This window comes from Antedon bifida, chromosome 6 (assembly GCF_963402885.1).
Source record: "Antedon bifida chromosome 6, ecAntBifi1.1, whole genome shotgun sequence".
Taxonomy (NCBI): Eukaryota; Metazoa; Echinodermata; class Crinoidea; order Comatulida; family Antedonidae; genus Antedon; species Antedon bifida.
This window is the reverse complement of record NC_136231.1, coordinates 2,025,893-2,044,891: the sequence shown is the minus strand read 5'-3', so window position 1 is coordinate 2,044,891 and position 18,999 is coordinate 2,025,893. Positions and strand designations below refer to the sequence as shown.

Here is an 18,999-nt window from a genome sequence, read left to right as displayed (position 1 = left end):
GGGGGTTTCCCTTGAATATGGGCTGGCCGTAATGTTGAGGTATATATTACCCCTTGTTAATTTCACAGTAGATCCCCATTAAGAGGACCAAGTAAATGTCAACTTAATGGGGGTTTCCCTTGAATATGGGCTGGCCGTAATGTTGAGGTATATATTACCCCTTGTTAATTTCACAGTAGATCCCCATTAAGAGGACCAAGTAAATGTCAACTTAATGGGGGTTTCCCTTGAATATGGGCTGGCCGTAATGTTGAGATATATATTACCCCTTGTTCATTTCACAGTAGATCCCCATTAAGGGGACCAAGTAAATGTCAACTTAATGGGGGTTTCCCTTGAATATGGGCTGGCCGTAATGTTGAGACATATATTAGACCTTGTTCATTTCACAGGAAAGTTTTCCCTTTAAATCGAGGTGTCCCAATGGAGGTGTTCCAATGGAGGTGTTCATTGTATCTATCAATAGTATTGAATGCCATAGTGAAATATATAAAATCAAGTATGGTGTGATCATCCTATTGTTAGCAATACAGATAAACACCTCGTCCAAACAATGGCATTACGGTGTTTATATTTTACAGATAGACTTTCCTCATTAGTTAACTACACACATATTTTAATATTATATGGCCAGTCATTGAATTCAGAGTGAAGATAAACCTGTGGTAAAACCCTGGAAGAATATTGGCTAATCGATTATTGACGCCAGTTCTATAATTAGACCAATGTTTACTATTTTGACAAAAATCCCTCACAAAATTGACCAAAAAATTATTGTGTTTTATTCCCTACACGCTGACTACAAGTTCACATCTTTCTGGGATCTGCCTTCGTCCATTTTCTTTATTATCTCTTGCCATTGTTGTTTTTTGTCTTTTGGACGTTAATAAATGTTGATTGAATTGAATTGAATATGGTATCCGGTTAGGTAGTGTAGTGCTTTTTATTTCATTTCATTTATTTATTCGACCAATAAACAGATACAGAACAGAAACAGAGCACAATGGTCAGGGGAAACTAAAGCAAAACAATTACTATAACTAAAGAGTCAGTTGCCCCTTGAAAAACAACGAAATACAAAAAATATTGCACCACGTTAGTGATAGGTTGAGTTGAACCCAAGATTCCGAGATCAAGAAAGCTTTTGTCACATCTTGGCAACTATTATCCAAATGACACTCATGAACTGATAAACGAAATTCATAAATATCGTTTGTGATGACAAAGCGTGGGATTGAACAATAGCTTGTCATGATTATTGATAGTTATGATCAATAAATAAACAAAATACGTGAAGCAACAACATCTATTGGATGATAAATGACATGTCTCCGATAACCTTATCTTCTTGTATATCCGTGTTCACAGAATATCATCCAAAAATTACCAGTCGTGTTCTCCTGCAAACATTCCAATAATCCAGGGACGAGGGGAACCCGATGTTGTTTTTATAAATAAGCTGAGACAACGCCCTCGTTAGGTATTGTGACATGCAATACGCCTTGATACGAATTATAGCAGGCCCTGGTGTAATCAGGGAGGTATTATTTGCATATACCTCCCTGGTGTAATATACAGAATATGAAATTGTTATTGACACGCCTAACAAACTACCCTCTTACTTTCCAAATTAGTACTGCTTTGGATATTTTATTTGGAGTTTTAAAAAAAAATGGAAGAAAAATATGTCTCTAGTTCAGTATTTGATTCAATAATATCCATAATTTCTATTCAACTTCATCCCCCTCCCCTCGTTTAAACCTCAAACAAACATTAAACTCGTATGCTGTTTAATGATTAATACACAACGACCTTGTAACCGAAAGATACTGACTAACTGAATTAAAGTTTAATTTTCGTTATTCCGCATTCAGGCTAGAGAATCGTTTATTGCAAAAGAGTGAAACTCAACAATTATTAGTGTGAACATGGAGGTATAAAATTAGATGTTAATGTATTAATTTTATACCTCCATGGTGTGAATAATCAGGGAAGAGTACTCCATGGTGTGATTGCCATCGGCGCTGGGCTTAAATTATTACATAGCAAATTTTGAGCTGTAAATTAGGCCACGTAATGAAAAGATATTGATCGTTCTTTAAAAATCACAGAGAGGAAGATATATTTTTTTTTCATTTTTTATAAGGCACCATGACAACATTTTTAAGTTTTGATGTTCGTTGTTGACTTAGGCCTACTGTACTTTATTCAAATTACAACGAAATTAGACACTCCTTTTTAAAACCTTATTATTTTAATCAACCAACAAATAAAATGTTTATTTTACTAATGAAAAACAAAAAGAAAAAAGTAAGTAAGTAAATAAGATTTGCTCTTAAAAAGAGAACTAATTATTTTGCTGTTACTTCTTCTTAAATTTTGTAATAATGTATTATTTTCTATTATTATACTTGGGCCAGTGGCCTATATACTATTGAATAAACGAATGAATGAAAATTCTTGTAAAATAACCAAATCACAGTAAAATGTTATACAATAAGTTTTTCGCCGTTTCAGCAGCAATCGTCTGACCAAGGGATGTCATTTTCCCTGGTCGGACATATTAGGATGTATCGATTTTAATAAAATTAATGAAATGGAACATTCATCACATTCTTATAACGATTCACCTGCGTGTTGTCAAATGTGTAAATGATGACATCACGACTTTCACCTGACTAATACATTCACTCAACCCTTCAGCCGTATCTAGGATTTTGGCCAATTTCGGCTTCTTCTCCAGCAGAAGCCACAATTTCAAATTTTCTCGTCATTTTATATACTGTAGTGTATAAGGAGTAAGTTGTCATAAGACAATAAGCTTTTTATACTTCGATCCCTGAAACAACAGTTTCCTATTAGGCCTATTGTATTAATTATTTAAATTGTAAATTGCCTTTTATATTTTTGGGCTGTTTCTAATCAAATTTGAATGAATGAAGAATAATAATGTATCCGGTATACATCCACATCTAATTTACACCCTCTGATCTAAATATGTTTATTTGTCGTGATGCCTTGATTCACTATTTTTGTTAGTAGGCCTACAACCATCGAGCTGTCTATATATAGCTCATTGTACAACCATAGAGATATTATAGTGAACTATATATAATATATCTCTATGGTGTTACTATAGGTATCATTTGTCAATGTTACATAACACAAGTTTTCTAAATTACATAAACACTATACAGAAAAAAAATACATTCCAAATGAACACTATCAATTAGAAAACTATTTGAGTTTGCAGCTTATCAGAGACCTTAAATAAATAGTTTGTTATAACATAGATCTATGGTACAACAGACAAAGAGGGAAAGCAAGGGGTGTTGGAATTATACGGTATGTAACTCTTTGTCAAGAAAAGTCTAGGGTTATCCAGTGAATTTTGTTTTAAAGCGAATAAGTGAACCTTTCTTTGAGTAGTACAATGAGCTAATAGGCCTACTTGAATTCCAAGCACCCTAACGAGAAAACAATAGCACACACAGACAAAGGAACACAAATTTATTAGGGGAAACAGGTCGTTGGCCCTCCCTTTTTAGTGTAATCAAAAGGTGGAAATCCTAAAGCCGGATACTGTTTAAAAGATCACTCTTTTATATAAAACAATCTTTCATTTCAATAATCTGGACATTGTAATTTTATGATGAATCTTTTTGGTCGTTTTTTTTTTTTAATTTAGAAAACGTCTGTCATTATAAAATAACCGGCCCGCAAACTCTGAACCTGTGGTTGAAAAAAATGGTTTGGTAAGAGTAGTTGAACAAATGCATTTTATTTAAAAAAGGTTATAATTTATTAATATTATGTCAGTCCATCGATTATTTAATTTGTTAACTATTTATTATAGTACTGCTTGTTTATTTATTCAAGTGTGCCTATGCATAATTTGCAGTTTACATGAATATAGATAATTATGTATGTATTGTAGAAACATTATATTATTATCTTAATATTTTGCATGATATTTTGATTATAAATAAAGTTAAAGCTGTATTCATATAACGACAAGCGTTAATGCATAACGTAATAATAGTATTACTTCATAAAAATAAAACATATTATTAATATTAAATTGTATTACATGAGCAATACGATTTGCGAGCTGATGTACTATAAAAAACCCTGTACGATTTAATGAACTAAAGATCCCAATGCATCGCTTTCCTGTTGTCTTTTGTAATTGCTTTAATGAGTTTGATAGGTTTCATTGATTGATACAGTACATAGATTCCTTGATTGAGTGATATGCAAATTGTGTCACATTATCGGCGAAGCGGGATGTATGGCTTATAAGCGTCTCTTCTGCTAACTTGCTATTTCAGCTATAGACCTATTTCTAAGCCAAAATCTCAACCGCTGATTGGTTACTTTCTAAGCACATTAACCAATCAGATTACTCAGACCTGCTGCTATTTAGCTAGCTCTCTGTAGGCATTGTTTAGGAAAGACTCGATAAGCCACACAACTCTCTTTGTCATTATTGAAGCCCAGGCTGTTGTATGGGAAAGGGTGTTCTTTTCACCCGGAGATTCAGCAGGCATTCGCAAGAGACCGGCCTGACATCAGACAAGTTCACAGGATTTTATATATTCTTGGATATATGATTCTAAAGGTTGGATATTGTAAATTATTCATGTTTAAACATGAAGATGCCATGTTTAATGGTGTTATAGTTTTATAACGATATTTCAATAAGGAGGCGACTCCATAAAATATGCTGTCTCTCATCATGGAGCTATAAAATTATAGCTCCATGCTCTCATCATCTTGCCTGGCTGGTGGTGGTAGCTCGACAGGGCCATGAAATGAAGCTAAAGAGTGACCTTATTTATTAATTGTTAACATACCAATGAAATGTCACTCACCCTTTCATAACAACCTTTATTAATTACATTATCTTACTGTTTTAACTTAGCCTAGCCAATTAAACTATTAATTATAATGATTCTGACTATTTTAAGAATGATTTTCATCCCCTCTTTGATTTTGTAATTTAATCCTTTTGTTGGCCACATTGATAGAAGGTTTTGATTGACAATAAAACTGGAGCTTGACTTTGATTGGCCAGTAAATGTATTAAATGATCTTTGTGTGACTTTTATTACAGAACCCAAGAAGGGTGGTATGGTATGTTAAAATGTGTGTAGAATTGTTATAAAATAAAACGATTTATGTTTTTATAAGAAAGATGATGAATTTGGTGGGATTCTCATGCCGTCGCGTGGATAGTCTTATGATGAGCTACAGTACTGTCATAACGAACATTGCTGAAGTAGTGCGATCGAAACGAGAGTCTGTGAATACGGAGCTTCCCCTTTTATTATTTTGTGTTAAATCCAGATTGAAATTGTACGGGCCAAGCAAATCCTTGCGTAATTTAAAAATGCGCAAGGAACTTTGGCAAAATGCGTGTTTCATAACAATCACTTTCAGTGGGACGACAGTTGGTGACTATGCAAGGCCATAGCGAAAATATTCCCTCCCCATTCAATATATACAAAAATTCCTTTTTTTGTAACCCACCTATTGTACATATAAATACAGATCCAGGGTGTTTTGAAAACGAGTGAGTGCAGACATATGATTAATTGTCTCGTCATGGTTTGTATTGTAAATTTAGAAAGAATTTCCAAACTTTGATGTCATAATTTAAAAACAGATTAACATAAAAAATGATATTGTTTGACAAAAATGTTTGAAATGATTGACAGCTCAATGTTTTGTGTTGTTTATTTAGTTTCAAATACAGTAATAGATAAAAAGTAAACAAATGTTCAAGTTACACTCTTCATTTTCCCCTGAAGTAGTAGTACCCAGTAATTTTGTTTTAGTACAGTAGAGAGTACAGTCACATGACTCAGTAAATATGTGTCACATGTGCAGCTACATTATTCATGTCAACACATACTTCCTTCTTGTGATAAAACATTAATGTAAATTCTATAGATTATGGCCATGCATGTTACTGTAGTTAGCTTAAGCTGATCAGAACTGTATCTAAGTTAAATCATTATTGGGTGAAAAGAGGAGAGTAGTAAATTTAATATGAGTTAACAGCTCATAATCAAAGTTAAATCATGGTGGGGTCTATCGTAGCTTCCTTATTGCGGTTTTAACTTGTTCTTCTACGCATACGCCAAAGCATACCCCATTATAATCAGGTGGGAATTGTCTATCGCTTGTAAAAGGACGTTACATTTTCTGAAACCTACAGTATACATATTTACCTGGATAAATCTGAGTTATAATTGTACTGTATTTCACATGTAATAGAGTTCTGATCACACAAGCACTTACTGTCAGTGAGTGGCATAACACAAGGCCCCTAGTTTAACATTCCTAAGGGGCCCTCCAACACTGGATAGTTGCATTGGGGCTGCTCATGCATTAGAGCCCCTTAAGCTACTGTCCCTTTAGCCAGTGAGCGCTCAAAGCTGTTACGCCACTGCTTGCTGTATTGTACATCAGATATGCCTAGGCTTCATCGTTCCCTACTACAATGCATGATTAACACTAGTGAGTGTAAACAGAGCTACTGTACTGAATTGAGACCATTGTGTTGTTCACAGTGGAAAATTGTTCTCACAAAAATGGTAGGCATACCAGATTAAATAAATTAAATTGACTTATTTAAAGGCATTTTGAATTGATTCTTGTTTGTGGTTAGTTATTTTTGAGGACCCACATTTCTACCACAAATAAATAACCATACTTTAAAACAATTTTAAATCAAAAACAGGTCCTAAGAAGATTAAAAAGAATATGTGGTACTATACACTATAACAATGTAATAAACAGTACATGGTTGGAATGACTCAGTAATGATTATTTACTGAGACTAGAGTCTTTGTTGTTTTAAGTACCTGGTTCCCTTTAATCATCACATTTGCACCATTCAAATTCATCTCTACCTGCATTGTTTTCTTTAACAATTGGCATTTAAAATGATAGACCTACAGTACTGAAAGTACAATAAAAAAAAAGCAATTAAAGTATTAACTATTATTGATAAATCTATCAATCTAAAGATATTCAATCTTTTTATGATTACTGCTAACAATATATTTTTACACCTACTGTATGTAGATTGTTGGTCACATGATAAAACTAAACGTGATGTAGAACACGCGAGCGTGACTTGTTATATAAATCAAGTACTGCAATTTTGTTTTGCGAGTTCATTTTACAGTAAGTGAGCAAGCAAATGTGCTACTGTAGGCTGTTATCATAACTCTGCGTCTAAATTTTATGTATTGACTACGGTTTGCAGGGCCACTCGGACTCAACTAAGTTTGTTTTGTGTTTTGATCACAACATTGTTGTTTTCAAAATTGTTAAAACGATTTATGGAGGTGGGTAATTTCATTTTAATGTGTTGATACATTGGAAGCAAATTGAGAATGGAAAAGAACAATTAACGCGATCTAAATGTATTGTACTATAGTTGATATAGTACAGTACAACTGGCAACTAGATAAGATTGTGAAGAAGTGATTAACACTACCCGTGTAGTCTAAAAGGTATCATTGTATTAATCAAATTGATTCATTATTATCATTTCGGTTCAAGCCCTTTCATAAAAAATTAATGGTGCGTGAAAATAAATAGCTTTACAATTACACAACAACATTTAACCAATTTACAAACTCTTTATTTTGCAGTAAAACTATTTTAGGGTATTTTCAAAAGAATTGTTTGTGACTACAGGTAGATACAATTTAAATTCCTATAAGTACTGTATTGTCTACAAAAGAGGCAGTATTTGGAAAGACACAAGTGGTGGCTGTTTTTCTGTCTTTGTTAGTTAGAGATGATGACACTTTACAGGAAAAACTTGATTTTTTAATAAAACTGCATGATCATCTTGTATTTTCTGTGTGTGTGGGTATAAACCTACAGTATTTCCGTAGCCACTACGGTTGGTAAGGTTTCAACCTGATCACTTTTTCACAATAGGCCTTTGACAACTCAATGGCTTGAACAAAGATTGTTGCGTCTAAATCACTGATTTGTTTTATTGATAGTAATAGTACAGTATAAATGTTTTAGGTAATTTATAGTTTAATTAAAGGACAGTAAGTATTTGCAGAGTGGTTCCTTAGTGCATATAGTTGGTAATCTCTTTACTTGAGAAACTCTATAAATGGAAAAATAATTACTGGGTACTTTTTTTTTTTTTTCATTTTCCTAAACTGGTTTTTACCAAGAATTATAGTACCATGTGTTTTAATACAGGATTGACATCGATTATTCCTACCGTACTGTATACAGCTATCAGTAAATGATTGTAACCCTTCAATTTATCCTGTAGCTTGTCATAGCAAAATTGATGTATACCTACTGCACAATAAAAAAGAAATGATTGTCATTGATTGATAGTTCTTTGATGCATTTTAATGTGATTGATTTATCTAATGTCTTTTAAACTGTACTAGTGCTACTGCCATTTCAACCAAACCCTTATTATGGTGTCACCAATTTTAAATGCCTAAATGTTATTATTGTTCTTGAGAGAGATAATTGAAAGCATGGAGCTATAAAATGAGCTATGCTCAAAGTAACATTTATTCAACGAACAAAAGTCATAAATATATACAGTAGAGTTGTGTACAATAGACATTCATAAATAAATATTATTTCTATTGAGTGAGGAGGCTTTAGGATTGTTTTGATATTACTCTACATCTGGTCCTGTAGGTTAACAGGATTATACCAAATTGCCATCTTTTCCTTTTGTGTTGAGTCAAGTATTCTATTACTAGAATTGAAAATTTTTAAATTGAAGGCGGATTTACAAATTGTAATATGAAAGCAGTGTGAAAGATTAACAATGAAATATGAGTTTATTATTGTCAGTGGTTAAAGTGCTGTTTAAAAAACATGAAATATGGGGTTGAAGGTCAAACCACTGAGTGAGCTTACTTTATGGTGAGAGAGGCTCTAGCTGTGTTCACACGCACTGGAGTTAAAATTTATCTGAATTATATCCGAGTTTCAACCCACGTAACTGCTCCTGTGATCAGTTAATTCTCCTCTATACCTACTGTAGTGTTGATCAGTACCTTTGATATCGCTGTTGTATCTTTGATATCTCGATAGGTAAATCCAATAGTTTTTAAATGTACAGTAACAAGCAATAGATAAATTTAACCTGTTATGTGTACTGTAAACACATTTCAAACTAGATCTGATTGTTTTATTCCTTTAAAAAAATACCATCAATAGTAACACTAACATATTTGTATTATTTGAATATGATTTTAAAAATTAGCATAACAAATAATTTTAATTGCAAATGTTTGTATAGAGTACATATGGTGTGCAGTTTTATAACAGCAGACTTTATTAATAATTAAAATACATTAAATGTTATAGTGTATTAAAATTAATCTTTTTTCTTTCATAAATTTAATTCCACTTATCCTTATAGTAGAGCAGTTAGTGACATGAGCTGTGCATTTTATTACCAAAGCATGAAACTTGGCACAAAGTTTCTTTAATGTATATAGATTCAAAATATCGGGGGGTGCCAAGTGTCCAACGTCCGGTATGGCGGCCATCTTGATTTCAAAATGGCCACCATAAAAACAAAAAATGTTCATATCTTGGCAACTATACACATTAGAGACTTAATTCTGGTCTCAAATTGTTCACAAACTATATATTTCTATTGCTCTAATGAAAATTTTCGTCCAAAAATGACCGGAAATGACGTTTCTTTCAGTTTGACCTTTGACCTCGTATTTGTATATCTCTGTAACTACTGGTCATTTTCAATCGATTTTGGTGTCATTTTGTTCAGAATAACAACATTTATATTTGTAGTAATGAAACATTTTCACATAAAATGACCGGAAATACAATTTATGACCTTTGACATTTAATTATTGATTTTTAATTATGTGAATATACTGTATGTAGTTTTTGTTGGTCTTAAATGCACCTAATTTTGAACTTTGACCTGATAGGCGTAATTATATTAAATGATTAATGGACTTAAATTGTATATAGTACATAAAATTGGTAAAAATTGTGCTTGGTGGTACCATTAGTTCAATGATGTTGGCACCTTCTGATTCGCTAAAAGTTTGACAGAGGAAATAACATACATGTTATAGAATACCGTAAAACCTCGAAAAGGTGATAGTATGAGCTTCTTTTCAAGGTAGACTGTATTTGAATGTCAAATGAATAGTATGATGATCGTGTTTATATCAATATATTATTAATGACCTTACAAAGAACCCTTTATATGTCATCAATCAAGCCTCAATTATTCTACAATTTTTTGTTTTCCAAGTGGTAGGTCTATTTTGATTGCATATTCTTTTTGTAGGCCTATGCTTCCTCGGTAATATGGTCCTACCCCTCCTTCTTTGTCTGTAGATGGTCTTATACCCCATTCTTTGTCTGTGGATGGTCTTATACCCCCCTTCTTTGTCTGTGGATGGTCTTATACCCGCTTCTTTGTCTGTGGATGGTCTTATACCCCTTTCTTTGTGTGTGGATGGTCTTACACCCCTTTCTTTGTCTGTGGATGGTCTTATACCCGCTTCTTTGTCTGTGGATGGTCTTATACCCCTTTCTTTGTATGTAGATGGTCTTACACCCCTTCTTTGTCTGTGGATGGTCCTACACTCCCTTCGTTGTATGTGGATGGTCCTACACCCCCTTCTTTTTCTGTGGATGGTCTTATACCCCCTTCTTTGTTTGTGGATGGTCTTGAACCCCTTTCTTTGTCTGTGGACGGTCTTATACCCACTTGTTTGTCTGTTGATGGTATTACACCCCTTTCTTTGTCTGTTGATGGTATTACACCCCTTTCTTTGTGTGTGGATGGTCTTACACCCCTTCTTTGTCTGTGGATGGTCTTACACCCCTTCTTTCTCTGTGGATGGTCTTATACCCCCTTCTTTGTCTGTGGATGGTCTTATACCCCCCTTCTTTGTCTGTAGATGGTATTATAATCCCTTCTTTGTGTGTGGATGGTCTTACACCAACTTCTTTGTCTGTGGGTGGTCTTACATCCCCTTCTTTGTCTGTGGATTGTCCGACACCCTCTTCTTTGTCTGTGGATGGTCCTATATCCCCTTCTTTGTCTGTGGATGGTCTTATACCCCCTTCTTTGTCTGTAAGTGGTCCTATACCCTTTCTTTGTCAGTGGATGGTCTTACACCCCCTTCTTTGTCTGTGGACGGTCCTACACCCCTTCTTTGTCTGTGGACGGTCTTACACCCCTTTCTTTGTCTGTGGACGGTCTTACACCCCTTTCTTTGTCTGTGGACGGTCTTACACCCCTTTCTTTGTCTGTGGATGGTCTTACACCCCTTTCTTTGTCTGTGGATGGTCTTACACCCCTTTCTTTGTCTGTGGATGGTCTTACACCCCTTTCTTTGTGTGTGGATGGCCTTAAACCCCTTTCTTTGTCTGTGGACGGTCCTACATACTTCTTTGTCTGTGGATGGTCTTACACCCCATTCTTTGTCTGTGGATGGTCCTACACCCCTTTCTTTCTCTGTGGACGGTCTTACACCCCTTTCTTTGTCTGTGGATGGTCTTACACCCCTTTTTTTGTGTGTGGATGGTCTTACACCCCTTTCTTTGTGTGTGGATGGCCTTAAACCCCTTTCTTTGTCTGTGGACGGTCTTACACCCTTCTTTGTCTGTGGATGGCCTTACACCCCCTTCTTTGTTTGTGGATGGTCCTACACCCCTTTCTTTGTCTGTGGACAGTCTTACACCCCTTTCTTTGTCTGCGGACGGTCTTACACCCCTTTTTTTGTGTGTGGATGGTCCTACACCCTTCTTTGTCTGTGGATGGTTTTACACCCCCTTCTTTGTCTGTGGATGGTCCTACACCCCCTTCTGTGCCTGTGGATGGTCTTACACCCCTTCTTTGTCTGTGGATGGTCCTATACCCCTTTCTTTGTCAGTGGATGGTCTTGCACCCCCTTCTTTGTCTCTGGATGGTCTTACACCCCTTCTTTGCCTGTAGATGGCCTTACACCCCTTTCTTTGTGTGTGGATGGTCTTATACCCCCTTCTTTGTGTGTGGATGGTCTTATACCCCCTTCTTTGTCTGTGGATGGTCTTACACCCCCTTCTTTGTCTGGATCCACTACTTTGATTGATTAAATTAGACATTGTTTCTTGTATGATTAGGAGACCAAGACCTTCAAAGTGAAAGTCCACAGGTGGATGCCTAAAAAGGTCTAGTACAGTATATTGTAGGTCCATGTCACTAATTTGAGAATTACTTGAATAATTATATTGAGATGTCTTTTACGAATTGATTTGGTTCGGATTTTGCTAAAAAATCAATGACTAGAGAAAATCGAGAAAACGGATTCAGATGGTTTACAGCAAAGGCCCATTACCATAAAAATGGAGTACATTTTTTTAGATGCAACGAAAATGAACAAGAATTATCTGAGTTTCTGACTAATGAAAGTAGGTCTACTGCACAAATGCAGGATAAGTTTGTAGTATGTACTTTGAAAGACGGTGTTCTCTTAACTCATGAAAATGAGAACTTTCCGAACTTGTCTCATATGCAACATCAAAGAGGCCAACGAAAGAATGCTACTTTACATCAAAAATATTTCCAAATGGCATCTAACAATTCACTTCAACTTTTATTTCAGACAATTGTCCATATGGTATAATACATTGCAAAAAAAAAAAAAAAAAATGAAGGAGAGAGGACCAAAACTTTTATCCAACGATTGACACATCACAGTTTAGCAAACAAGTCGGCATAGATGAGCTCAGTGAATGCTGTTTCTCAGTGATCTGTCATACTTTACGCCTATCCTATCACATCAAAAGTCAAAAATTCAGAATAATAATTCCTGGTCATTTTTGCATTAAGTGTCATTTATTTTGTTAAAAAAAATTAGGTGCATTTATACCAATGTAAACCACATACAGTATGTTCACATACTTATATATGTCAAAGGTTATAAATTGTATTTCCAGTCATTTTATGTGAAAATGTTTTATTACTACAAATATAAATGTCTCTATTCTGAACAAAATGACACCAAAATCGATTGAAAATGATCAGTAGTTACCGAGATATACAGATAAGAGGTCAAAGGTCAAACTGGATGAAACGTCATTTCCGGTCATTTTTCGACGAAACTTTTCATTAGAGCAAATACAAATATGTGGTTTGTGAACAATTTAACACCAGAATCAAGTCTCTACTGTTTATAGTTGCCAAGATATGAACACTTTTTGTTTTTATGGTGGCCATTTTGAAATCAAGATGGCCGCCATACCGGACGTTGGACACTTGGCACCCCCCGATATTTTTAATCTATATACATCAAAGAAACTTTGTGGCAAGTTTCATGCTTTGGTAATAAAGTGCACAACTTGGCTATTTTTATGGCACTAACTGCTCTACTATTATGGTTGTTTGTCATTTGAAATCAATATAAATTCAATAGATTTAGTAACGGTAGTTAATGGTTCATTGTTATTTTATTGGTTTTTAAATATTTTAAACATTTTATTTTTTTTCTTAATAGAATGTTTTCTATTTCTATCATTAACTATTATGCGATGTAATTTTATTAGGATAATAAAGTGTCTGCTCATAAATTACATTAATCATTTTCTGGATGGCACAAAAATGGGCTTGTTCCCACTGCCAACCTGTTTGCAAGCTAAAGTGTATGGAAAGTGCTTCTGATTGTAACAAAGGGTTTCTGAATCAGGAAAAGCAATTCACACTAGTCAGGGATGTACTTAACAGTTGCTACATACCATTAGAATCATGTAGACAGCTTAATCGGGATTATAAGGGATGGTATTAGAAAGTAAGCGTTTGGTAGAAATTCAACGAAAGGGCTTTGTTATGTATGCTTTAGAGGAAATAGCTGTTTGTGTAATGCAATCCAGAGTGTTGTCAATTGATTCAACTCCTTTAATTTCATTTCTCAAGTATACTGTATATTATTCAACTAAGGTTGGTGATTTTTTTCATTATAGTGTTTCAATTGATTAAGGCAGCTTGGAATACAATATTCAACAGATCTTTTTAATGCAATATTTTTTTTTCTGTGATTTGAGGAAATTAGGCCAATAATACTGTATAATAAGAATAAAATATTAAATTATTTGTATTAATTTTATGACATTTTTGTTGTATCATTCTAATTTTACAGTGAGTGAGTGACTCAGCAGTGAGTTGAATATTAATTTTTGTTTTGTCAAGAACAATGGTTTTCTTTATGTGTTTTTATGTAATAATTCGTTCAGGAAGGAGGGACTAATTATTAATTTGTTCTTGTTTTTTTTTTTCATTTGATAACCAAAAACTTACAGAATCCTAATTAAATTTTTAAAAAGATACATAATAATTTGAGGATAGTTAGAGTTTAAAAAAATTTACCAATTTGATATTATTTGTACATATTTTTTTATTTTCAACATAATTTATTTTTACCATAGTACTGTAACAGACGTTGTACTAACTGTACTGTAGGTTATCCTATATTGAGTTACTTATGATAACAAGCTAACAGTGTGACATTCATAAGATATTTTATTCTTATTTTAACCAAGCAGGAGGTCACTTTGTAACCTATAAAGGTTAAATCTGACATGACATCTGACCTGTGGAGTTTTTACCATTAATCATCATAGTCTAAATATTTTATTGCAGTTACACTGTTCAAAATGATTCAATTTGAATTGCAGTATTCTTTGTTGTTACTAGAATATACACTTGTCTGATCCTATTGTCATTATTGCTTTAACAAGATCCAAAGTAAAATTTATGATTAAAAATTATTTCTTAATAAATCATAATGGTGTTTTACTGTATTGTTTATATGAAAATAATTTTCGTTTTTAGGTTTAATTCAATGTGATCATAAAATAAGAAAATTAGCACAAAATCCTTTTGCCATACTCATTTTTAGACCACTCATAAAACGAGGACTCAAAGAAAAAAATTACGACGGGAATGAAAACTGTGTGTATTAAAAAAAAATAATAATAAAAAACATGAATCAATGTTGTTATCAGGAAAGCCGTGGAATTAACGATTTTAATCAATTTTGGACTTTTTTATTTCATTGTTTAATATACATTGGATTTTATAATTATATTTGTAATATGAACTGTACAGAAACATAAGGCAGAAAACAATAGACTTTAGTAATCAAACAATTACTCAATTACCAACAATAGTCTTTGTGATAAACACAATAGTCGCATAAATAACAATTTAAGCCTGAAACTACCCAGACCACAAAAGACATTGAATTGAGTTTAAAATTTGACTAACTGTACTGGTACAGTAGTATTATATGAATAAAAAAAAAACCGGTGTGAACGATATAAATGTTGACTTAAAGACTACATCAACAGAAATGTAAGATATTATGATCTGATGTTAAGATTAATCTCAATGGAGATCACTACTTACACATACTGAGGCCTAGTTCAATACTAACAGTTCATTCAATTTGATTCAACCATTGTAGCAATGGGGGTGTCTGTCAAAGTGATCATTCACAATTAGAAATATGTTGTAGTAAATCAATTTGTACAACCTGTATTATGATATTTGTACTGTAAAGTAACATGAGAAACAACTATTATTTTCTATGTATTAGAATTAAATATTTATAATATTTAATATGAATTACATAGTAGTTAAATGTAATTTACTCAAATTATACAATTTGCACCATAGCAAAATTCAATTTAGCAATGTGACTGCAAGCATCAAATTTTACTAAATTATGTAACTTTAAAACACTAAGTCGTGCCAAGTAATACAGTTAGTATCGATACCCGAATTATGTTGAAATCATTTAAATTGAATTTTCACCTCGGTGATTAAATTTCTTACTGTGCATGGCTATTTTTGCAACAGATTTGAATTCAAATTATTTTCTGTACATTGTGTAACAAAATCAATAAGCACTTTGATATTTTTACGCAGGTAAAAAATTCAATTATTTTCCATTAAAAATTCCATGTCGGAACAGGAATGACAATATCTGTGCGCTATTATCCTCGCCAGGTTTCACCCAGGTTAATTTAAATCAAATGGAATACCATTAAAAGCTGATTTCTCAGTTGTATCTCTTGATCATACAGTACATTACCTGTCGTATAGTATGTTGTTGAAATTGGACTTTAAACCTTATAGATTAGAATGTAAATCAATTATTCTAGAGTGTTATTTAAATATGAATTATGAGCTGTCATGCTAGAAAAAAATTAAACTTATCATGTGGTTTTATTTTAGTATTCATTTTTGTGAACTTTGCATTGGGAATACCTTATTATACAGTCTCTCTGTTTTGGATATTGTTTTAATCATAAATCATAATCTTAAACTATTATTTATAGCTAATTATTTACAGCTAATCCAACGCCTTGTTGATTTCCTCTGAAGAAAATGGAATTTTTATAAAGTCTAAATTGAAATATACAGCAGTAAATGCTATTCATCAGGTTTGTTAACATTTGTAAAATGATTATTAAACACTATTTATTCCAATACTGCTGGTAAAAAGAGTCTCTTTGTATACATAAGTGTTTTTCTGGATAGTCTTTTTAAATGAATCAAAACACTTCTCCAAATTGGTGATTTTTATAAACAATGGCAAAGCTGGCTTGGTCACAATTTTGAAACACAACCTTTTTCTTTTGTTCTTTAAACAATTGAGTCAAATATTAGCTTACCTTCCAGTGTTCTTAAAGATTTTAATCTACATACTAGGCCTACTGTGTTTATTAGGAAGAGAAAAATGCATTTGCCTGGGGCTAAGTCACTATATCTGATTCCCAGAGGTGGTACTTTAGCACATGTTGAACAAAAAATTGAATTCATACTTATTTACCCATCTATTAGTACACTATTTCAGTATGATAGTATTTTAGAAATATTTCTTTGTGAGTAGGATCTTTAGAGAAGTTTCCAATTTGGCAATACACATTGATGACATCATCTCCATACCACATTGAATGGAATAGTTTGTACTGCTGTATTGTAGTTGGTACAGAGGTGTGGCTGCCAGTGCCAGCTAATGTGTGTATGTATGGATGTGGCTGTCAGTGCCAGGTAATGTGTGTATGTATGGGTGTGGCTGCCAACTAATGTATGTGTGTGTATGGGCGGGACTGTACTGTACCAGGTTAGTAGTGGTCAGGACCGTGTGTGCTACAAAAATAATACTCTGACTAGCTTATTTCAGTGCTACAGTACTTCGAGTTCAATTCCTACAACAGTAAAGAGTATATTATTGGGTACTCTACAACCTTTACTGAATAAATACAAAAGCCAAATATTAACTGTATTACAAAATCCACCATGTAAGTATAGCATGATAGAATCAAGTGTAAAAAGTATGGTATTAGCTATTATTATTGTTATTGAGTAATGAGATTGAAGATTTACAGTATTCTGCTTTTGCATAATAAATTAGTCACATTCATGTAGATAATCAATTATTTATTTTGTTTAGCTTGTAAAGTATCCCAATAAAACTATTAAATAGCATAAATACTCAATGTTAAAGGTTTGAAGAAATTCCTAAAAATAAAATGTATAGCACAATCTGTAAATAATAAGTAAGCTATTGATGTTACGTGTCCTTTACATTACAATGTTGCTTAAGTACCATTTTAATAAAAAGTTATAATGTACAGTAGTAATGTAGCAACTCCATAAAAAAAACATAATATGTAAAAAATGTTCTTTATAGATTTGTTTTTGAGGTTGCATGTTTTAGGGAAGGAACTGGATTGCTTTACTGTGTGTAGTAGGGAAGATAGATGAATCATTAATTAGTGTTACATGTTGTAGGAAAATGTACAGTATATAGCAAAACAAAGGCATCTCCCTGTACTAACTCATAGTACACTAGCCACAACACTAGCCAATTGTCCATTCTATTTTCAATGGTATGTTTGAAAGCCAATTTACATTTTGTTGGCTTGCTCAGGACCAGAAATGATTGTAATGTATACAAAACATTTGATGTGTTTCTTTTGAATAACTCTGTAACATAAAAAAAAAAACCTGTATAATTTTGAAACATAATTTTTATAATAATTTACAATTTGGTGAAAAAATCGGCCACCTTTGCAAAAGAAAATTTGACCATAGCATGAGCGTAGGATTTATGTTCGATTTTGAAAAATCACTTGATCTATAGGTGGCGTTCTTATGTATCCACATAATTGATCTGACCTCCACTTCTTGCGTAAACTGTGGAATAGATGCGCAACAATGTGTAACGCTATATCCGCAGCCTAGTTCAGTCTATCTTCAGGTCTAAACATACAAAACACAGTAAATAAAAGGCAGCGACCTCTGCTACGTAAAACAAATACATACAGTAAATAAGATGAGATAAAATAACTTATTTTTAATATGAATAAAATATTGAAGATATGGATTAGCTATCTGTAGTAGAAATTGCCTGCTGGAAATGTTTTTAAAATTCAGAAGTAATTTCTAATCTTTTCTCTTGTACTTATACCTAAATTACAGTATTAATGAATTATAATGTTATGTAACTGCATGTCCTTAACAATATACAGGTACTTAGTTATATAAATACGTTTTTATATAATATTTATATAATGCCAAATTAGCAATTTAAATGCTGTTCATAATTTATGCAGTGTACCACTCGGCGGGTACTATTTTGATTTCAAACAAATTTATCTATTGCGTGACGCAACACAAAGAATAAGATATTTATCACCTTTGTCTTTTATTATTGACATTTGATAAGATAAACAATGATATTAATAATCCAAAATTTGATATTGCAAATATTTACATAGCTAGAACAAATAATGTTGAAATGTCCTCTTAATTGTCATTTACTTTTATAGTTATGCAATTAAGAGGTTAAACCTCCATTCGCATTATGTACAAAGTATTTGATTTCCAATTACAGCTATCATTATCTTCCCTTTCTTACACGTCTTAATGGTACGGTACCCAAG

The 18,999-nt window shown here is 33.0% G+C and overlaps 1 protein-coding gene across 2 annotated transcripts in view; it reads left to right on the top strand.

Annotated features, from left to right (window-relative positions):
• Positions 1-4,457: 4,457 nt before the first annotated feature.
• The window catches only part of LOC144845062 (uncharacterized), a 35,029-nt gene continuing 20,487 nt past the window's right edge, over positions 4,458-18,999 (top strand). For both annotated transcript variants that reach the window (XR_013612490.1, XM_078702195.1), the window contains exon 1: positions 4,458-4,621. The gene's annotated coding sequence lies outside the window, so the exon portion shown is untranslated. The remainder of the gene's footprint in view (positions 4,622-18,999) is intronic.